At 36.2% G+C, this 16975-nt stretch overlaps 1 protein-coding gene across 1 annotated transcript in view; it reads left to right on the forward strand.

Annotated features, from left to right (window-relative positions):
- Window positions 1-16975, forward strand: part of LOC127629000 (band 4.1-like protein 1) — a 91385-nt gene that overhangs the window by 972 nt on the left and 73438 nt on the right. The gene's annotated exons all lie outside the window — the stretch shown is intronic.

Below are 16975 nucleotides of genomic sequence, written 5' to 3' on the forward strand. Positions count from 1 at the left end.
TGGCCTTGGCTATCTGTTTGTTAATCCATTTTTATTGTTAGTCGAGTGTCTTATTTCTGCAATAGCAACCTTATTGTCTGTGTAAAATGGAAGTTTAGACTTGTCAAAGTGGAAAATACAGTCATAAAACAGTGTTTTCCAGGCTTTCAAAAGTCATGGAAATTAATGAAATCTTAAAAGTCATGATATTTCTATTATGTTTTTCTAGTTATGTTTATTAGTATTATTATTATTATTATTAAAATGTTTAATAAATATTGACCTTGCTTGCAAGCCATGGTGATATCTGATCTATAAGTGAATATGTCCTAATTTAAAAATTCCTATGACAAATAGTTGGATATGTAATGGAAAAGACACATAAATGCATTGGTAAATGAATGACTGTAAAACCACAGATGCCATGTTTAAGTGTAGCATAATAAAACAATGCACACAAATTTAAATGTAAATCTTTGATGGTGATATATGGATCTGTTGTCTAACAATAGATGTGCATCTCATATGTGAATTGTAGTATTGCTCTTGTCTGTGTCCAGTTTAGAGTTGTGTGCCTAGCATCAGCCAGGCAAAAAGTCTTATTGATTAGAAAGTAAGAGCACACTCAATATATCATTGAAGAATCATTCTTGTATGTACCATAAAGGGTGCAGGACGAGTTATGCATCAAGTTAGGGTTTGTGCTAACCCAAAGTATGGGTAATCGCAGAATAATTGTAATGCGTTTATGAGCAAACACCTCCGATTAGCTAAAAACGAACAGTTTCATTTCTGACAAGGTTGTAGCAATACATTACATTTTGACATTAATTGGTGCTGTTCATCGAAAGAACAAAATTATGTTGTTCATTGCTTGCAAGCTATTCCTGTAGTACAGTGTTTGGACCAATTGCCCACAGCGTGCTATTAATGGGAAAGTGTTAAGAGATATAATATATAACTGGCATCCTCCACATGGCTCCAGCATTCCTACATAATGGCCCATGGGTTCACCTGTTGACAATATGCTGACATGTTATGCATTCTGCCGCATTAGGGAAGTTTCTGTTTCCACCTCCTTGGTTTCAATGTTGCAAAATTAATCAGATTTATTATCCGATAATCAGAGTTAACCAAGTGAATATCTACTGACTACAATGCATATTTTTTGGAGAAATTAAAACATAAGCTTAAAACCCCCAAAGCAAAACAGTCATTTAAATAATTCGATTTTTTTCTATTTGTAATTCCTGCACCACTACTTTAGCATCACCAAATGGAATAGCAAAAAAAAAAACCCAGTGTTAAACTTTTAAGGTAGCCAACCTACAAACAGCTTAATTATAGTTGGCACTACATATTAAAGGTGCACTCATTAATTTGTTCCTCATTAAAAATGTTTACTTAAAGGCATCAACTGTAATTTTGCAGTATATGTTGGAAATCATGACCACTCACATTAAGATGAGGACTCCAGTCATATCAGTAACCTTATAAAAGCTGTTTTATTCTACATGGAGAGGATCTGCACATGGGGGCTGCCATGTTAGAATGACATGACCAGCCGAATACTACTCTCTTAATCTCTGTAACCATGCTGTTTTGACACGTTCACTGAATGATTAAAATAATCATGCCTGATTGTGAATATTGAATTTCTACAGTGGGACCTGAAACAGAAAACTATTGATTTTAAATGATGCTGCATCCAAGCTGCTAGGTGGCAGTGTAAGTCCAAGATGACACAAAGACAAAAGTTACTAAGTGCACTTTTAAAAAGGATATGAGAAATAATTATAAGATCGAACAAATTACATGGATACATAGCTATAAAACACTACCCTAGACACCATTTTATTCTTTAACCAATCACAGAACCATACACAGAGGATTGTTGGATATCATAGGCAGTGACGAATACACAAACATTAGATTCGTACATGCCTTGATGCCTTTCTACCTCAGAACAATGCATTAGAAGTCAGCGTTTTTCAGATTTCTGTCACAGCCTTAGCCTAAATACCTCTAATAACAGAGCCTTTTTATCCCAGTAATATGAATAAAGTTCCACAACTTGCACTTTGACATAACCGTCTTCATCTTAAATATAAACCTCTTTATTTGTGTCCTTTTTTATTCCTAGGCTCAAACAAAACAAGATCCATCCTTCCTGCTCTGTTAGCTTGTATCAGTGATAAACTGAAAAAAATAACCCTCTCTCTTGCTTCCCACCCTCTTTCAAGGCTGGGAGATGTGGAAATCACTCTTTATTCAAGCTTAAAACATGTCCTGTTTGCTGTGTGACTGCCTAGGAGAGGGCAGATAGAGGAGCGTGGCTGTGTGAATGGGTCAAGGCTAGAAAGGTGTTTTGATGTTCACTGTGCCTAACAGAAGGAGGGTCCCTCCCATGGGAGATTATTTGCCTATATGTGTGTATGTGTTGTATTATGAAGTTCTGTCTTGACAGATCAGAAAAATGTAAAATATTCAGAAGGCAGCTAAGCTTTGTGATCTTCAGGGTGACAGCATGACTCAACTTGATTGCAGTGAGTCAGTGCAGTTTTCTCTTGCCACTTCATCAGACCCCCTTTCACATTCATTGGCTCCACTGACATCTTTTAAATGGACACCAGGCAGAAAATAAATGGAGAAGGCGGTGATGTCTTGCAGGAAGTACTGAGATCCTGAATGTAAAAGCAGCTTTACTTCCCTCAAGATCAAATTTGCCATTGTCTTGCCCTTGTGATTTCCCCATAAAACACTGTAATACTTGTATCAATTGCTCTGCTGTTTTATCATGGAAATCTAGAGTCATAGACTTCTCACATATCACTGAGTCACTAGACAGGGTGAGCTTTTTTTGTATCGCTACTCTTGTCTTCTTCCCCTGATTAGTGGTGCTTGCTAAGAAAAGCTTCACTATTATCATTGCTCATACTTCGTTTTAAACTTCTAAGCTTAAGTATTAACCTGTTGATACACACCCCGCTTTTGAGCACAAACGATGAAAATGACATACCTGAACTTAAATGGTATTTACTGAACCCTTTGGAGTATGGACACAGTTGTAGTATCTTTTGAAAGAAGACAATTTGGGCTTTTTCAGAATTAATATTTGTTGTTGTTATTTCTTAAAGTTAGAGAATCTGAAGTTTATAGTAATGGAAATATTTTGTGCTGAACATGTTTTTATAATCTAAAAAACTAAAATAAAGTACCAAGACAAACCAGAAATACAATGTTCTAATGTTCAATGATCTAACAAAAATGAGATTCCTACAAGCTTTTTTCTCTGTAAAATCGCTGGAAGTGTACAGTGTAAAATTATGGCTCCACCTTTCTAGACGACACAAAATCTGACTGCACTGCTTGGCTATTATGAATAAAACTATGCCCCATTTTTAAAAATAGCCTTTGGAGACAGAATCATTTTGTTTATGAGACTCTAATGTATAAGATAATGTACAGTTTTACAACATGAATGCTGCTCAGATTGCATAGTTTGTTGAAGAACGATGATGAAGGGTAATTCTTTCAGGCGATATCTCATGTAAACAATGGAGAATATATCAATATTTCTCAGATTTATCACTTTTATGGACAAAAACTGCCATTGGATGTTTTTCATTGAACACTTGTCATGGACAATTGACTCAAGTATGGTGAACTGGATTCATAACAAATGTATGAAGTCCCGTTTTGATATTGCATGTTTTTATTTGTACTCCTGGTACAAATAACTAAATTGCTGTTTCTGGAACATTGTTATCATGAAACAGAGATCGGATATCAATGTTGAACCCTTAGACCTTTGAAAAGATGTATAATTTGTTAACAATTACATTTATATACGATAAATTATATATTAAATGTAAGCAGAGTGACGTCACAACCACGTGTGGGGGAATTGCTTATCAACAGGATAAACTTCGGCACACAACTTGTCCCAAAGCATTTGTGCTACAGATATGAATGATACCGCAAACCGTGTGGCTTATTGGCTTTGCTTTTTACATTTTATATTTAGCGAAAATGAAAAATAAAATTAATAATATAATATTCTTTTGTTTCACTTGAGGGGACATTAGTAAAACCAAATAAAACAATTTCTAAACACAAAGAAAAAGTGGGGTCAATATTATCAATTATAAATCTAGCCAAATCTTTCTAAAGTTTCCTTACATGAGTGCTATGCCAAAATAAATGAAACAATTTTTCTGCAGATGTAACACAACCCAAGAAGCAAGATGTCAAAAGTTCAAAGACAGCAAGTTTTTTTGCACAAAGAAAACAAAATGGAGTTTGAACAAGAACGATTGCATCAGTAGAAGCATCAGCAAGGACAGCAGGACTTCGCAGTCTGAAATATATATATATATACCAGACTGCTCTCTGTAAAAAAACCTTGGTATTGTAACTTGTAAGGCTTAATATTTGACCCACTCCAGTCGCTTTGACCCAGAAACTCAGTAAATAATACAGACAAAGCTTTAATTATATATTAATTATGTTTCCATGAACTCACATACATTTAAATTGAACATTTAAAAGCATGATTGAATATTAAGAAGATTCAAAATAAAATTTATTGTTTTGAATTTCGTGATAACATTTACATGGTTTGAAAGCTGAAAATACAAATATGTAAAACGCAAAACAGTAAAAAATGTATTTTGGTCTAAAATAACAATTCTACATAAACTGCCCTTTGCAACTTCTGACTGAACATGATAGAATGGGTCACATTTGGACCAACTCAGTAAATTCATTAAAGGATGTATTGACAAGAAGTGAATGAAGCTGGCCAAAAAAAGATGCTCAATTACTTGTGAATTGAGTTGGCTAATTTGACTGCCATTTTAAGAAATTAGTTTAATCATTAAATGAACATTTTGTTACTACAGGCATTCTGCCATTACACCTTGGTGGGCCTGACAATCTTTGAGCTTTTAATTCTGCAAATCATACATTTGTTGCTTTTGGTCTCATATTTGATTTATTAAACAGACTGCTATGTCTTCAGCTGCATTTAGCCTACATCAAAGCTTCACACTTTAAAATCATAATATTTCAAGGTCCAGAGTTGGCTGTAGAACTGTAAGCTTTGACATTCTTCCCTCTATGGCTATTTCAAGGGTTTCCCTCAATGCTAAGTACCTCACAATTAACATTTGAGAATTAAAGTTAATGTATGTAATATTTTGTATGTTATCTCCATTTAATATACAGAGACAACTATAAGTGAGCCATTGGTAGCTTGATTATGCTGAAAAGCAACACTGTGGCTCTTTTGTTCCAAAATATTGCATCCCAGCCAGTATGAGATTTTAGGGCTGGACTATCTGCTTGACTGACCAATCACAGACAGGGGAAGTGTTCGAGAAACTTGTTTGAAAACAGTCATTATTTTTTGTCATTTATTTTGATGGCACTACTGGTGCAGAAATCTTTAATGAGCCCATGGTTTTAAAATTAGAGTTTTGTGGCTTTTATTATTTATTAGCTTTGAGGCTGATGAAATTGTAAAAAGATATTTATTTAATATAATACATGATAGATATATTTGAAGGTGATATATTTTATTCTCTATATCCAGAGTGGGCCAAACATTCAAATTCCTTTATTCTGCCATCAATCCCCTTCCCCCATTAGTTCTGCTAAGCAGTACATTCCCACTGGCCTTTTGTTAAAGCAACACCTATGGCCTCAATACAATTGGATGCTTATAAAGAACTTCTCAGGTTACGGATTCACACCTGTAAGTAGTGGTAAAGGAAGAAATCTCTTTCTCTTTCTGCTCTGCTTTTCTCTGTGGCCACATCCTCTGAATTGGTAACAAGAATACTCTCTGCAATAAACATTTTGGACAGATGATTTTTATATATAATCGGATTAATTTTCCTCAGTGCACCAAGGCCACCCATATGCCAGAGTTCTCCTAAATAGGGCTGGGTAAAAATTTAGATTTTTCGATGCATCACAATTTCATTGTTTGAATGATCTCAATAGACTATGCACAGTCACTTCCTCATTTTGCTTCAGGGGGCACACTTCCAATGCAGTGCTGAAAACTTTTTACGCTGCCTAGACGACTCGATGGGAAAAATGACTTAACATGCTTTATTTACAGTTCTTTCTGCAGATGACACTGGACAATATTTACTTGTCTTTATTGTAAATATATGTACTTTCAAATTATGCATGTAATCAATAAACATGTAACAAAAATATATATGCAATATAATATAGGCAATGGAATACACTGAATTAGAAAAATTTTCAAAAGCTAAAATGTGACCAATATGATAAAAAAAAACATATGAAAATATAATTAGTAAAATGTATAGTTTTGATTTGTACCTAGAAGAGTTACGTAGAAGTTTAGAAGGTCCCTTAATAATTAAGAGCATAAGAGAGAATTTCTTTCATATGTAAGCAAAATGGACACATAGTAACTGAAATACAGCCATATGAATTAATTTTGATATTGAGAGCCTGTGAATCAGAATCTAATTGGATTAGATTTTTGACTCATTTTGCACTACACAGACTTTTGTCCAATCAAATGCTCTCTGCAATGAGAATGTCCCTACCCCTGCAACCAACTAGCAAATCTTGATTCATGGCTGTGACAAAACAAAAGCATATTGGTTGTTTTAAAAAAAGGGGCAAGCGCTGTGATATATCCCGTCCAAACCTCCTGTTTCAATAGGAAATATGTCAACGCAGGGCAAAAAACTGCATTCATCAAGGGATTTGAAAGAGTCTGTAAACATCTTCTGTGGAAAAAGCAGCCAAGCAATGCTGCACCGTAGTGTATGGCCTTGCATTAATTTTTACCTCTGAGTCATAAACTCATAAGGCACTAGCAATGATAAATTCTTAAACCCGGTTTAATTAATTGCAAAACCTAAAACAAACTAGAACAACTACACTCTGATGTCAGCTTTCAAAAGAATGCCCACTGGATGAATTCTTATTTAAATCTTTTTTTTTTTCTTCTTATTTGACAGCCACTTTCTCCATTGAAAGTTCCTGTTTTGGATCACCATGGTAACATCATTTTACTAAGAGCACCTCTCTTGGTTGGAGATCTCTTTACCTTGTTGCCTCAACGTTGCATAGCTTTTTTGTTGTCATTTTCCTGTCTATAGATGGATTGATAGCATGCCTCAATCAATGTGACAAACTGAATGTCAGTCATTGTGTCACAATGGATATTCTGAAGTAGCTTTGTGACAGTGGTGAAAATAATAGTGGTAGTAAACACTTTTAGTCTGTCTAATACAACCTTGCTTCACTGGGGATGAAGACACATTTTGCTACATTAATCAGCCTAGCCCATAGGCAACACTGCTTTCCACCAGGAGTATCAATAATTGGTGATATAGCTAAATGATATGACAATTTTCACCATCTAATTATTTATGTCCTTATCTGTTTGTGAATGACATGGAGAGGTACATTTCATTAGAAATGTATGGAGTGTCCTTGAAAGACAATCTATGTCTAATTCAATATGCAGTTATCTGCATGCCCTTGAAATTCTCAGTGATGCAAGATGGCACGTTCTTAAAGGATGAAGTCTGCCTTTGTGGATTCTCAATTTTTCCCTGTGTAATTTGTAATGAAGAAAATATCTGTATTAATGCTTGCATTGATGAAGAAATTACGCCAGTGTTTCTGAACTATTTGGTCCAACTGATGGGTGCAAATAAATTGCAGGTCTGTTCTGAAAGGTTTGAGGACAAGGGACAACAATGCTAAATGTAAACGGTAAAATGTAAAAAGCCATGCATCCTGTCCAACTCTACGATATTTGTGCACACATTTATCGATCACTTTGTAGAAGCTAGCCAAATTAGGCAGCTGCTAACATGGACAGACAATGTCGGACAGATCTTCATCCTATGAAAACCATGAACAAAACATTGCAAGGTAAAAGAAAATATGACTCAGACTAAATTAAATACAGGTCAACTTGAAATGACGCAGTGTTGCAACGAGAATTCAAGAGACACTTAGAACCAAACACTCAAACTATTAAGACGATGTAAAACTAGAAACTCAATTTTCCTAGTAAGCCTATGTCTTGTTAATAATTTATCATAATACATTTCTTTGTTTTAATTTTAACAACATTTTTAGTTTAATTTTGTAATATAAACAAAACAATGTCAGCACTGACACTGGGTCACCACTTGATGTCCATTACAAATTCTGGGTTCTGAAACAAAACCAGTGGAGAACTAGTGAGCTACTATGTGGTTAAATGGTGTAACACAAACAAAGCTATTTTAAAGGAATTGTTTGGGGAATGGCCTTACGCCAACTCGGTTTGATTTACTTTTGGATATGATAGAGATGTTTGTTCACACTTTGTTCATGCTGTACTGCTTATTATCACAACCAACCAGTAAAAGCCCCTCTGATTTGAGGTTTTACACTCTCACAGAGAACCTTACATGCTTGGCAGACTTTCAATTTAACTCCAGTTGCTTCATAGGATGCCATTCAGAAACTCAGGCAACGTCCCTCTGAATCGGTTTGAATGGGCTTATGCTTAAACCGCTGACAGAAAAGTCTCATTCTTTGGACAAGGACGTATCTGAGCTGGACTCCACCCCACACCATTGCATCAGCCAAACATCAGTCTGGGTAGATTGATGGATTGAAGGTAAACAGCATTAATATGAATGCTCCAATTAATTTGAGAGGGGCCGTGTGTGATGTGCATGCTAACTAGGAAGGGGGAAAAATATCACTGGGCACAGAAGAAAACACGTTTTTCTTTTCTTTCTTCTTTGGCTCCTCCTCTCTCTTCCTGTATTCTGGTCTCAGAGACTGATTGCACAGGTGATGTCATAATTTCCTTCTCTTCACCACCATGTGAGGACTCATTGGCTTGGAGCTGAATATGAAAGCGGGGTTGATGTTTTTGTTGCACATCAGCAGCTAGTTATTTGTTTAATGTATGTGTATCTGTCTGTCCGTCCGTCCGTACGCTTTCCACATGATTCATATACACCTCATAAACTCACTCAGTTGATGTAAGACTCAATTGATGTTCTGTTGTTTTTTTTCTCCATTTACAGTGGATTCCTTTCATGCATTGAACAAATAGGTTTTTGTGCCTTGTGAAAGAGTAGCACAGTGAATGGCTGATATGGTGACAGCTCTCTCAAAAAGTATGCTGGCCATCATACTGTCTCCCTATACAAGAAAATACAGAGAGGATTTGCATCTTGCTCGTTCATATTTTGTCATTCCAAAGAAATCTTTTTCTGTGAACTGTTGACATGTTTTTCTTGAGTTACTAGTGCCTGTGCTTTTCTTCCAGTCTGGCATGAGTTATGCCATAAATGATGGATTCCTTTAGCAGATTGCACTACAGATGAGCGATTGTGCTTGGAGCTACGGAAAACTGGTCGCCAAGTGTAAATTTATTTTACAACAGCTAGGCTGTAGGGAGAGAGTGAAGAGGAAGATACTTGATGACAAATGGGATAGGACGGCCATCATTTTTGCAGGAAATTATTCACCATCATTTTGCTGGCTTTGGGGGCATTTATCTAAGCAGGCTGGCATCTTGGGCTGCACTAAAAACTACTGATATACAAAAAGTGCATTTTAATGCTTTTTAAGTAAATTAACAGTGTTTTAAAGATTTTCAATTTGACTTTTAATTGCACTTAAAAGTCTGTGCAGAGAGAGACAGAATGATTGTGAACTGGAAAGCAACAGATAATTACAAGATGTTTTATGTGCAAGGCATTAAAAATAACATAAGGCACTTTGTCACTGCTTTGGCTAGGAACAGAAAATACTGTGTATATATATATATATATATATATATATATATATACACACACTGTATATTATTGCCCTTCCAGAAAAATTTTGCCTCCCTCTTTGTAATAGGAACATTTTGAAAATTATAATGTTTTGTGCTGATCCAGACATTTGGATCTTCAGTCGACACTGGTGTGAGAGCAAATAAACACGGCCCCAATTTCACTTGATGACAACATGTCAGCCTGTTAAATGGCTTTAGCAACAGTGCACCAGGATATCAATAAAGCTAGATTTTAAATTTTATTTAAAACATGTGCCCAAACATGCTTGCCCATGTTGCAACCACAAATCGCCACCACAATGCTAGGGTGTTGTGGGTGGTTGCAAAGCAGTTGCGATTGGGAAGCACAGATAAAATTAATATGAAATGCGGCAATAACAAGTTTAATATATGTACAAATAATCTATAGAAAGGACAAAACACTCCTTGTGAATTTTTAGCAAGTATAAGTGTTAAATATTAAGCATCACTATCACGCAGCATGTTAGTAACACAATCTGCTTTTTTTCCTACATGGATATGCCTATGGAATTCTGTGGATGCACAGCCCGTAAAGCCCTATTAAAAGGATAGTTCACCTCTAAATGGAAATTCTCTCATCAATATTTAAGTTATTTTTTAATCCTAATTTCTCCTCCCTGCCCAGTAGGGGGTGATATGCACAATGAATGTGAATCACCAAAAACAGAAGGAAAATGAGATTGAAAGTAAAGTGGAGACTGATTGATCAGGGAGGAGAATTTCTAATAAAATAGGAATTAAATATTGATCTGTTTCTCACCCACACCTATCATCTCGTTTTAGAAGATATGGATTGAACCACCAGAGTTGTCTGGATTTCTTTTATGTTGCTCTTATGTGGATTTTGTAGCTTAAAAAATGTTGGCATCCTTAATGGACCAATGAGCTGAGAAATTCTCCTAAAAATCTTTGAGTTCAGCAGAAGAAAGTCATATACATCTGCGCATCAGGTTGAGTAAATGAGAGAATTTTCATTTTTTGGGTGAACTAACCCTTTAAAGCGGTGCTTCAATGGGAATGTATAGCAGAGACAGGTACCATGAGATTTCAGGGGAGTAAAGTGCATTGCACTTACTGCCCCATGCTGAAAATGGGTGGTATTTCAAGCTTGTTTAGCTCTGATGGTAGGAATATTGCTTTTTAGAGTCTGGGGACATGATTAATTGCGTAAATTTTTTAAAGTGTTCTTTTTTATATAATTCATCGCATGTTAAATTGACAGGCCTAATTTATGCACGACTGACAGCATATGATATGTAAAAGCACTGCTGTCAAGCTCAGAGTGTTCCGCGGTTCAAAGAGACACGTTCAGTTATTTGCATTCTGATGAAACACATTTATTTCAGCTTTCATAATCAGATATTTAGCCTATTTTGTTGCAAAAACTGTTTTGAGCTTTGTTCATTATTTTCGTTAAGCAATATCACTATTTGAGTTGTTTGGTCAGCGTTTGGGAGCACCATTGCCTAAAACAGTCTGTGTGGTTTCCACTTTTGAATAGCACCAGCCACTGTTGCCAAGGAACTGCTAAGTGTTTACAAGGGTGTTCTAGGTGGTTGCTTACTGGACAAAATCTATTATGACCAGGGATGGGCACGAGTACTCGAGGACTCGGGTACTCAGATGTGGTAGCAATGATCTATCATGTGAAGTGACTTTTCACTTAATTCGAAATCCAGTGATAATTACCTGACAACTAAACACAAACGTGTCAAAGAAGGAGCTTATTTAAATTTTTTACATTGATTACATTGTGACTTTGAGGGGTACATTGATTATCAGAGACTTCTCATGGCAAACAAACTTGATACGATGCTGCAATACTATCGTTACAATAATCAAATCAAAGATAGTGTAATTAACCGTGTTTTGAAAACATGTCTCTGTAAAACGTTTGCTAAACACGCTTTATTATCATTAATGTAAGAACATTGACTCGTTAATGGATATTATTTAATAAAGATGAACGATTGTCATTGACTAGTGTCTAGTTTTCCGCTTGAGTTTCCAAGTTAAAGTGTCATTCTGTTGCACTTTCCTCAGTTGAAAGGTGGAAATTCAGGCACTCTGAGTTGAATGGAACACTTCATGAATCACAGCAACAACAATACTGAGCATCGCGGCTTTCCTCACAAGAGCGAACATTTGGACACACACACACACACGTGTGAGTGCGCATGTGGCATTGTATAGCATACAAGTGTTTCAAACAGTTAGATAGAGCACAGTTAATTGAACACAATGCAGCATCTTCAAAACTGAACTTCAACATAACACATATATTAAAACGCAATTATTTGAAAATATAGTGTTCAGACAGTCACTAAAAAAAACTGGTGCACACTTACTAAGATTACTACAGTAACCTGACTGAAGAACAGACTGATGTGCGTTGTGCACATTCTTTCAGAGTTGGGCAGTGAATCTTCACATTTTCACAATCAATATTTTAATTATGCAATCTTTTGTAAATTTTGTAACATACTATTTTATAACAGCCTATAATAATGAATAGACGATACACTGCAACATCAAGACGCAATTCAGCAGCCATATACGTTTGTCAGACATGTTATTATATACAGTTATGAACATGTAATTGTCCCTTGAGTATTCGACAAGTACTCAAAGTAGACATAATTACCAAAATATCCATCCCTAATTATGACAATCTGGTCCATAGATATGGAAACTTGTAAGTCCACTCACTTACTGTAGAAAAGTAATAAAACATCTCTTCTCAACAAGCCACACTAATCGTGTCCGTATAACAAATGGTGCAGTGAAGTTTAATACTTGGAGTTCCTAAGCATGTGCAATCACCACTAATTGCTGTTTTTACAAATGAGCTCTGATTTGCTTTTAATTAGTCCTTGGAAATCATAAAGAAGGACATTCAGTTTAAATTCTTTGTCTACATCAGAAAGCAATATCCATCATTAAACTTGCAATTGACATCAGAACTCGATGCACATATATAGGCACACTGTACAGTAAAAAACGCTTGTCTGGATTTCCTTGTGAGTAATGACACAGCTATCAAATGCAACTGCTTATAATCATGCTGTCCATATTCTGGCTTTACCCATCACTATTTACAGCGCTCAGCATGTTACTGCTTCTGTTTGTGTTGTCTGTAAGGCTTGAACATATTTGCTCTGATAGCACCATGTCAGTAAAAGCAATGCCTGCCTCTTTGTCTATGTAACTGATTACATTGGGTTCACTTCTCAATATGTCCATATGGCCTGGGTAGATGCCAGCACACTACTGCATCCCCAGTGTGCAGTAATGCAGAATTGGGAAACTGAGCAAATCGGAAGCAGCAGTCTTGTTCCATTATATCTGCGCTCAATAATCTCACAAGTACTGCGCAGATCACGAGTGGAGTATTTTGAGTGAATTATGATGTACATCTGCACAAACGCACACTAATTAACTGCTGTTATAAAAGTTCAAGTCATCTTATATGTCTGCGACATCAATAATCTATGCAGATTATATGTGATCAAACCTGCCCTATGACATGATCACTAATGTGAATGAGTTTACAAACAACATTACCGCTACTGATCTCGGCTTTAATTCTTAATGCAGCACTGCTTGGTCTGCATTTTATCTGCATTTTAAAGACCCATCATCTTTTGTGTCAAATGCAGTTTTGATCATGTTGAACTTGTAACGGGGCTGCTGTAGTCGGGGATTGAACCTGGGTCTGTGGTGCTCAAGTGTAAGGTGTTGTACCACTAGGCGGTGGGCCGAGTCCGTCTATCTCGTTTAGTTTTTGATTTGATAGTTACCCAGCAGCTGTCTGGCTCATAATTTTTATTTGTCTGTATGAATAATTCACAAAAAGATTACCGATTGTTTCCAACGCCAATTGTTGCACATTAAAGTATAAAAATAGATTTAATTTCGCTAGCTGATCACAAACGTTGGCCGGAGTGAGATCCAATCAACGCTTGTGTTGTTATCTTGTTGAATTGATTTGGCCAATCACGGTATTCGTTGAACCGGCGTCGCGTGACTCGCGTCAGTCTGAAGCCAAATGAGTCTACACAACCCAACCTGGAGAGACCGGTGTGTCTCGGCAAGACAACGTCAAGGTAAGATTTGTTTTACAATGATTATACACCCCTATATCTTAATGCTTTTCATATAAGTTGTATTTAAGACTGCAAGCTATACTTCGTCGTGAATATATGTGTTGTCGTTGATGAGAACAGTAGCCATGAAAGAATGTTGGTAGTGGAGCAGTAAAGCTAGGTCTAACGGTATGTTGCTTAGGCTAATCCAAATCATTCGGTACATACACAATGAACTAAGCAAAGAGTATTCAAATACGGGATCATTACAGGTAAATATTTAAACGGGAAGACAGTAGGAAATAATTTGACAGGTATGTCCAGGTTGGATTGGTTTATAGCAAGCTACCTAGGCTACAAGTAAGCTAGACTAATTATCAGCTAAAAAGAGTGCAAAGCAAAACAAAGATACAACTTTATAGTGGTAGTCATGGAGTTATATAAGCCATTTATGGTTGATTGTCACAGTTTATACAATGAGGCAGTGGTTCAGCTACATCTGTCAGTGGTTGGGCTTCACCTACATAACAGAACAGGTATAAGATGGAATATGGTGGAAAAATATTTTATTTAAAGATGGCTGTTTTTGAGCTATTTAACAAAATTATTTGTGGTCAGAATTGCAGTAGTCTTGTCAAGCTCGTTTAAGATGGTTAGCATCTTAATACAAATGTCAAGATGAAAAATGTGATTTAAAATTATCTAGTAATGTGTGCTTTCTGTGTTTATTTATCTGAATATAATTCAGTTGTTTATATAACACACAGACACGGACAGGACAACATCATATCTCTCCACACCCAAATGACTACAGAGGTGATCGTTGACAATCATCACATCAACAGCACCATGAATGGAGCAGGTCAAGATCACGGAGTCGCTTAGTATCCACATCACAGATGACCCATCTTGATCTATCGACACCACCAACAGAACCTGGCCAAGAAAGTCCAAAAACCTCTGCACTTCCTCCCACAGTTGAGGAAGGCTCATCTCCCACAAATCCATCCTCTTAACTTTCTATAGGGGAATCGTAGAGAGCCTCTTCCTTCCACCCCCACCCTCCAATAACCTAAGGGCAGCTGATTGACTCTTGCACAAAAACACTGGTAGTTTACACTATGATGCTGCTACATTGGTTTATTTTTTTTATTTTTAAATTTGCTATGAACATTTGACCCCACTTACACACATATTACACTGCCTTTTGCTACTAGTCATGTCATCCACTTGCACTGAAATACTATATTAATTAGGGATGAGTCACGATTTTCGAATATTCGATAAGTTTATTTTATTATAGAATATTGAATAGGATGTGCGGGATGATTGTCTTTAAAAAATCCCCATGTTTTAGTTGTGGTTATAAGTTGCAATCCTAAATTCACATAATATTTTTATACATTTTATAAATATATTCTTAATATTTGTTGTTTTTGTTTCTATGTTTGAGCTTACATATCTCAATATTAATAACAGTCTGGTTAATTTTGAGTCTTGAAATGTAAACTCTCAAGGGTTGGCTTTCTAAATATATGTTGGTTATGTGTATATTCAGAATGACTTCTGAGCAGCAACCTTTTTATTTTGGGGATGTCATGAATGCATCACTTGCCAAAATTGGGGCTGACTAGTAAGGGGTTAAATGTATATAAATGAAAGGTTTTATATAAAAATTATACATTTGATACAAACCTTCACTGTTGTTAGCTGCATTTTCTATCTTCTTACGTGCTCTTCTTATGTGTTCTTTGTTGGTGAAGCGCATGTAGCATTCTCTGTGAAATCCAACATTAGCCGGCACATCTTGGACGTCTTCGGAATTTAAGTTAAATGCCAATACGGCTTTTTCAGCTACTGTACTCTGTGTGGTTTGCAGGTTGACCCATAAATTTGTACATTGAACAATCTTTGCCCAACTTGTCTGGGAAAGGGGAGTTACAGGGCTTTTTACATTTGAGGCTAAATGGATAAAACACCTCATTTTTACCTCAGTATTACTGAACTAAATTTACATTTTTAATGATTTACAGCAAAATTGTAATTTCAAGAACGCAGCTTCCTGGTCATCTGTGTTCATTATTTACATTGGTTGTCAAGGAAACGGGAGGTTTTCTAACGTTATGATTAGTACTCCTGCTTATTTGCCGGTTTAAAAAAGTAAGAGTTTGTAAGGACATTTTGCGTCAAATGTGCAAACAACAAAGTTGGATACAATGTCTGTAGTACTTATACGATTTTATTACATGACCTCAGCAAAAAAAGACTTACACAGCTGTGAGGTAAGTATTAAATTCATAATTTCGAGGTCCGGCCCACCGCCTACACTGAGCTAACTCCCCAATTGTTGAACCCAAACAAAGAGTCTGGAAAATTGCGTTTCTTCCAAAAATATATAATCTTTTAATCATAGAAAAAAGGTAAAGTACAAAATAAACAGGAAAGCCGAGCTTCCACAAAACTGAGAAACAAAAGGGACACAAGGGTCAAACGGTACATCAAGGATTAGACTTAACTTGAGAACTGGTCACAGGAGGAACACTGTACAAAGGCTCAAAACTGAACACATGGTTGAGAAACAAGCAGGTTTATATAGGGCAATGTACAGGTGCAGGGAATGAGGGTTAATGAGCAGATGGTTAAACTGGGTTAGGGGCATTGGTGCCCTCTGCAGGTCTGGAGGGGAAAAGCACCCCAAGGAGGAGAACCCTTACAGAACTCTTGCTGGAGGAGACACTTCACAAGAAAGTGCAAACATTTCCTGTGCTTACCATGAACATGTAAGATTACACAAAGGTCACAGAGTGCATCTAATCATCGCTTTTTATTAAGAGTAGCAACTAGAGTAATTAAATTATTATTTAGCAAGTATTTTCAAAATACACACATCATTTAAAGGGATAGTTTACCCAAAAATGTTGTCATCATGTAGGCCTACTCACCTGTGAATTGTTCCAAACCCATATAACTTTCTTTATTCTCCGGAACACAAAAGTAGATGGTATGCAGAATATTCACTATACAGTTTTCCATG

Source organism: Xyrauchen texanus, chromosome 35, assembly GCF_025860055.1.
Source record: "Xyrauchen texanus isolate HMW12.3.18 chromosome 35, RBS_HiC_50CHRs, whole genome shotgun sequence".
In the NCBI taxonomy this organism is placed as follows: Eukaryota; Metazoa; Chordata; class Actinopteri; order Cypriniformes; family Catostomidae; genus Xyrauchen; species Xyrauchen texanus.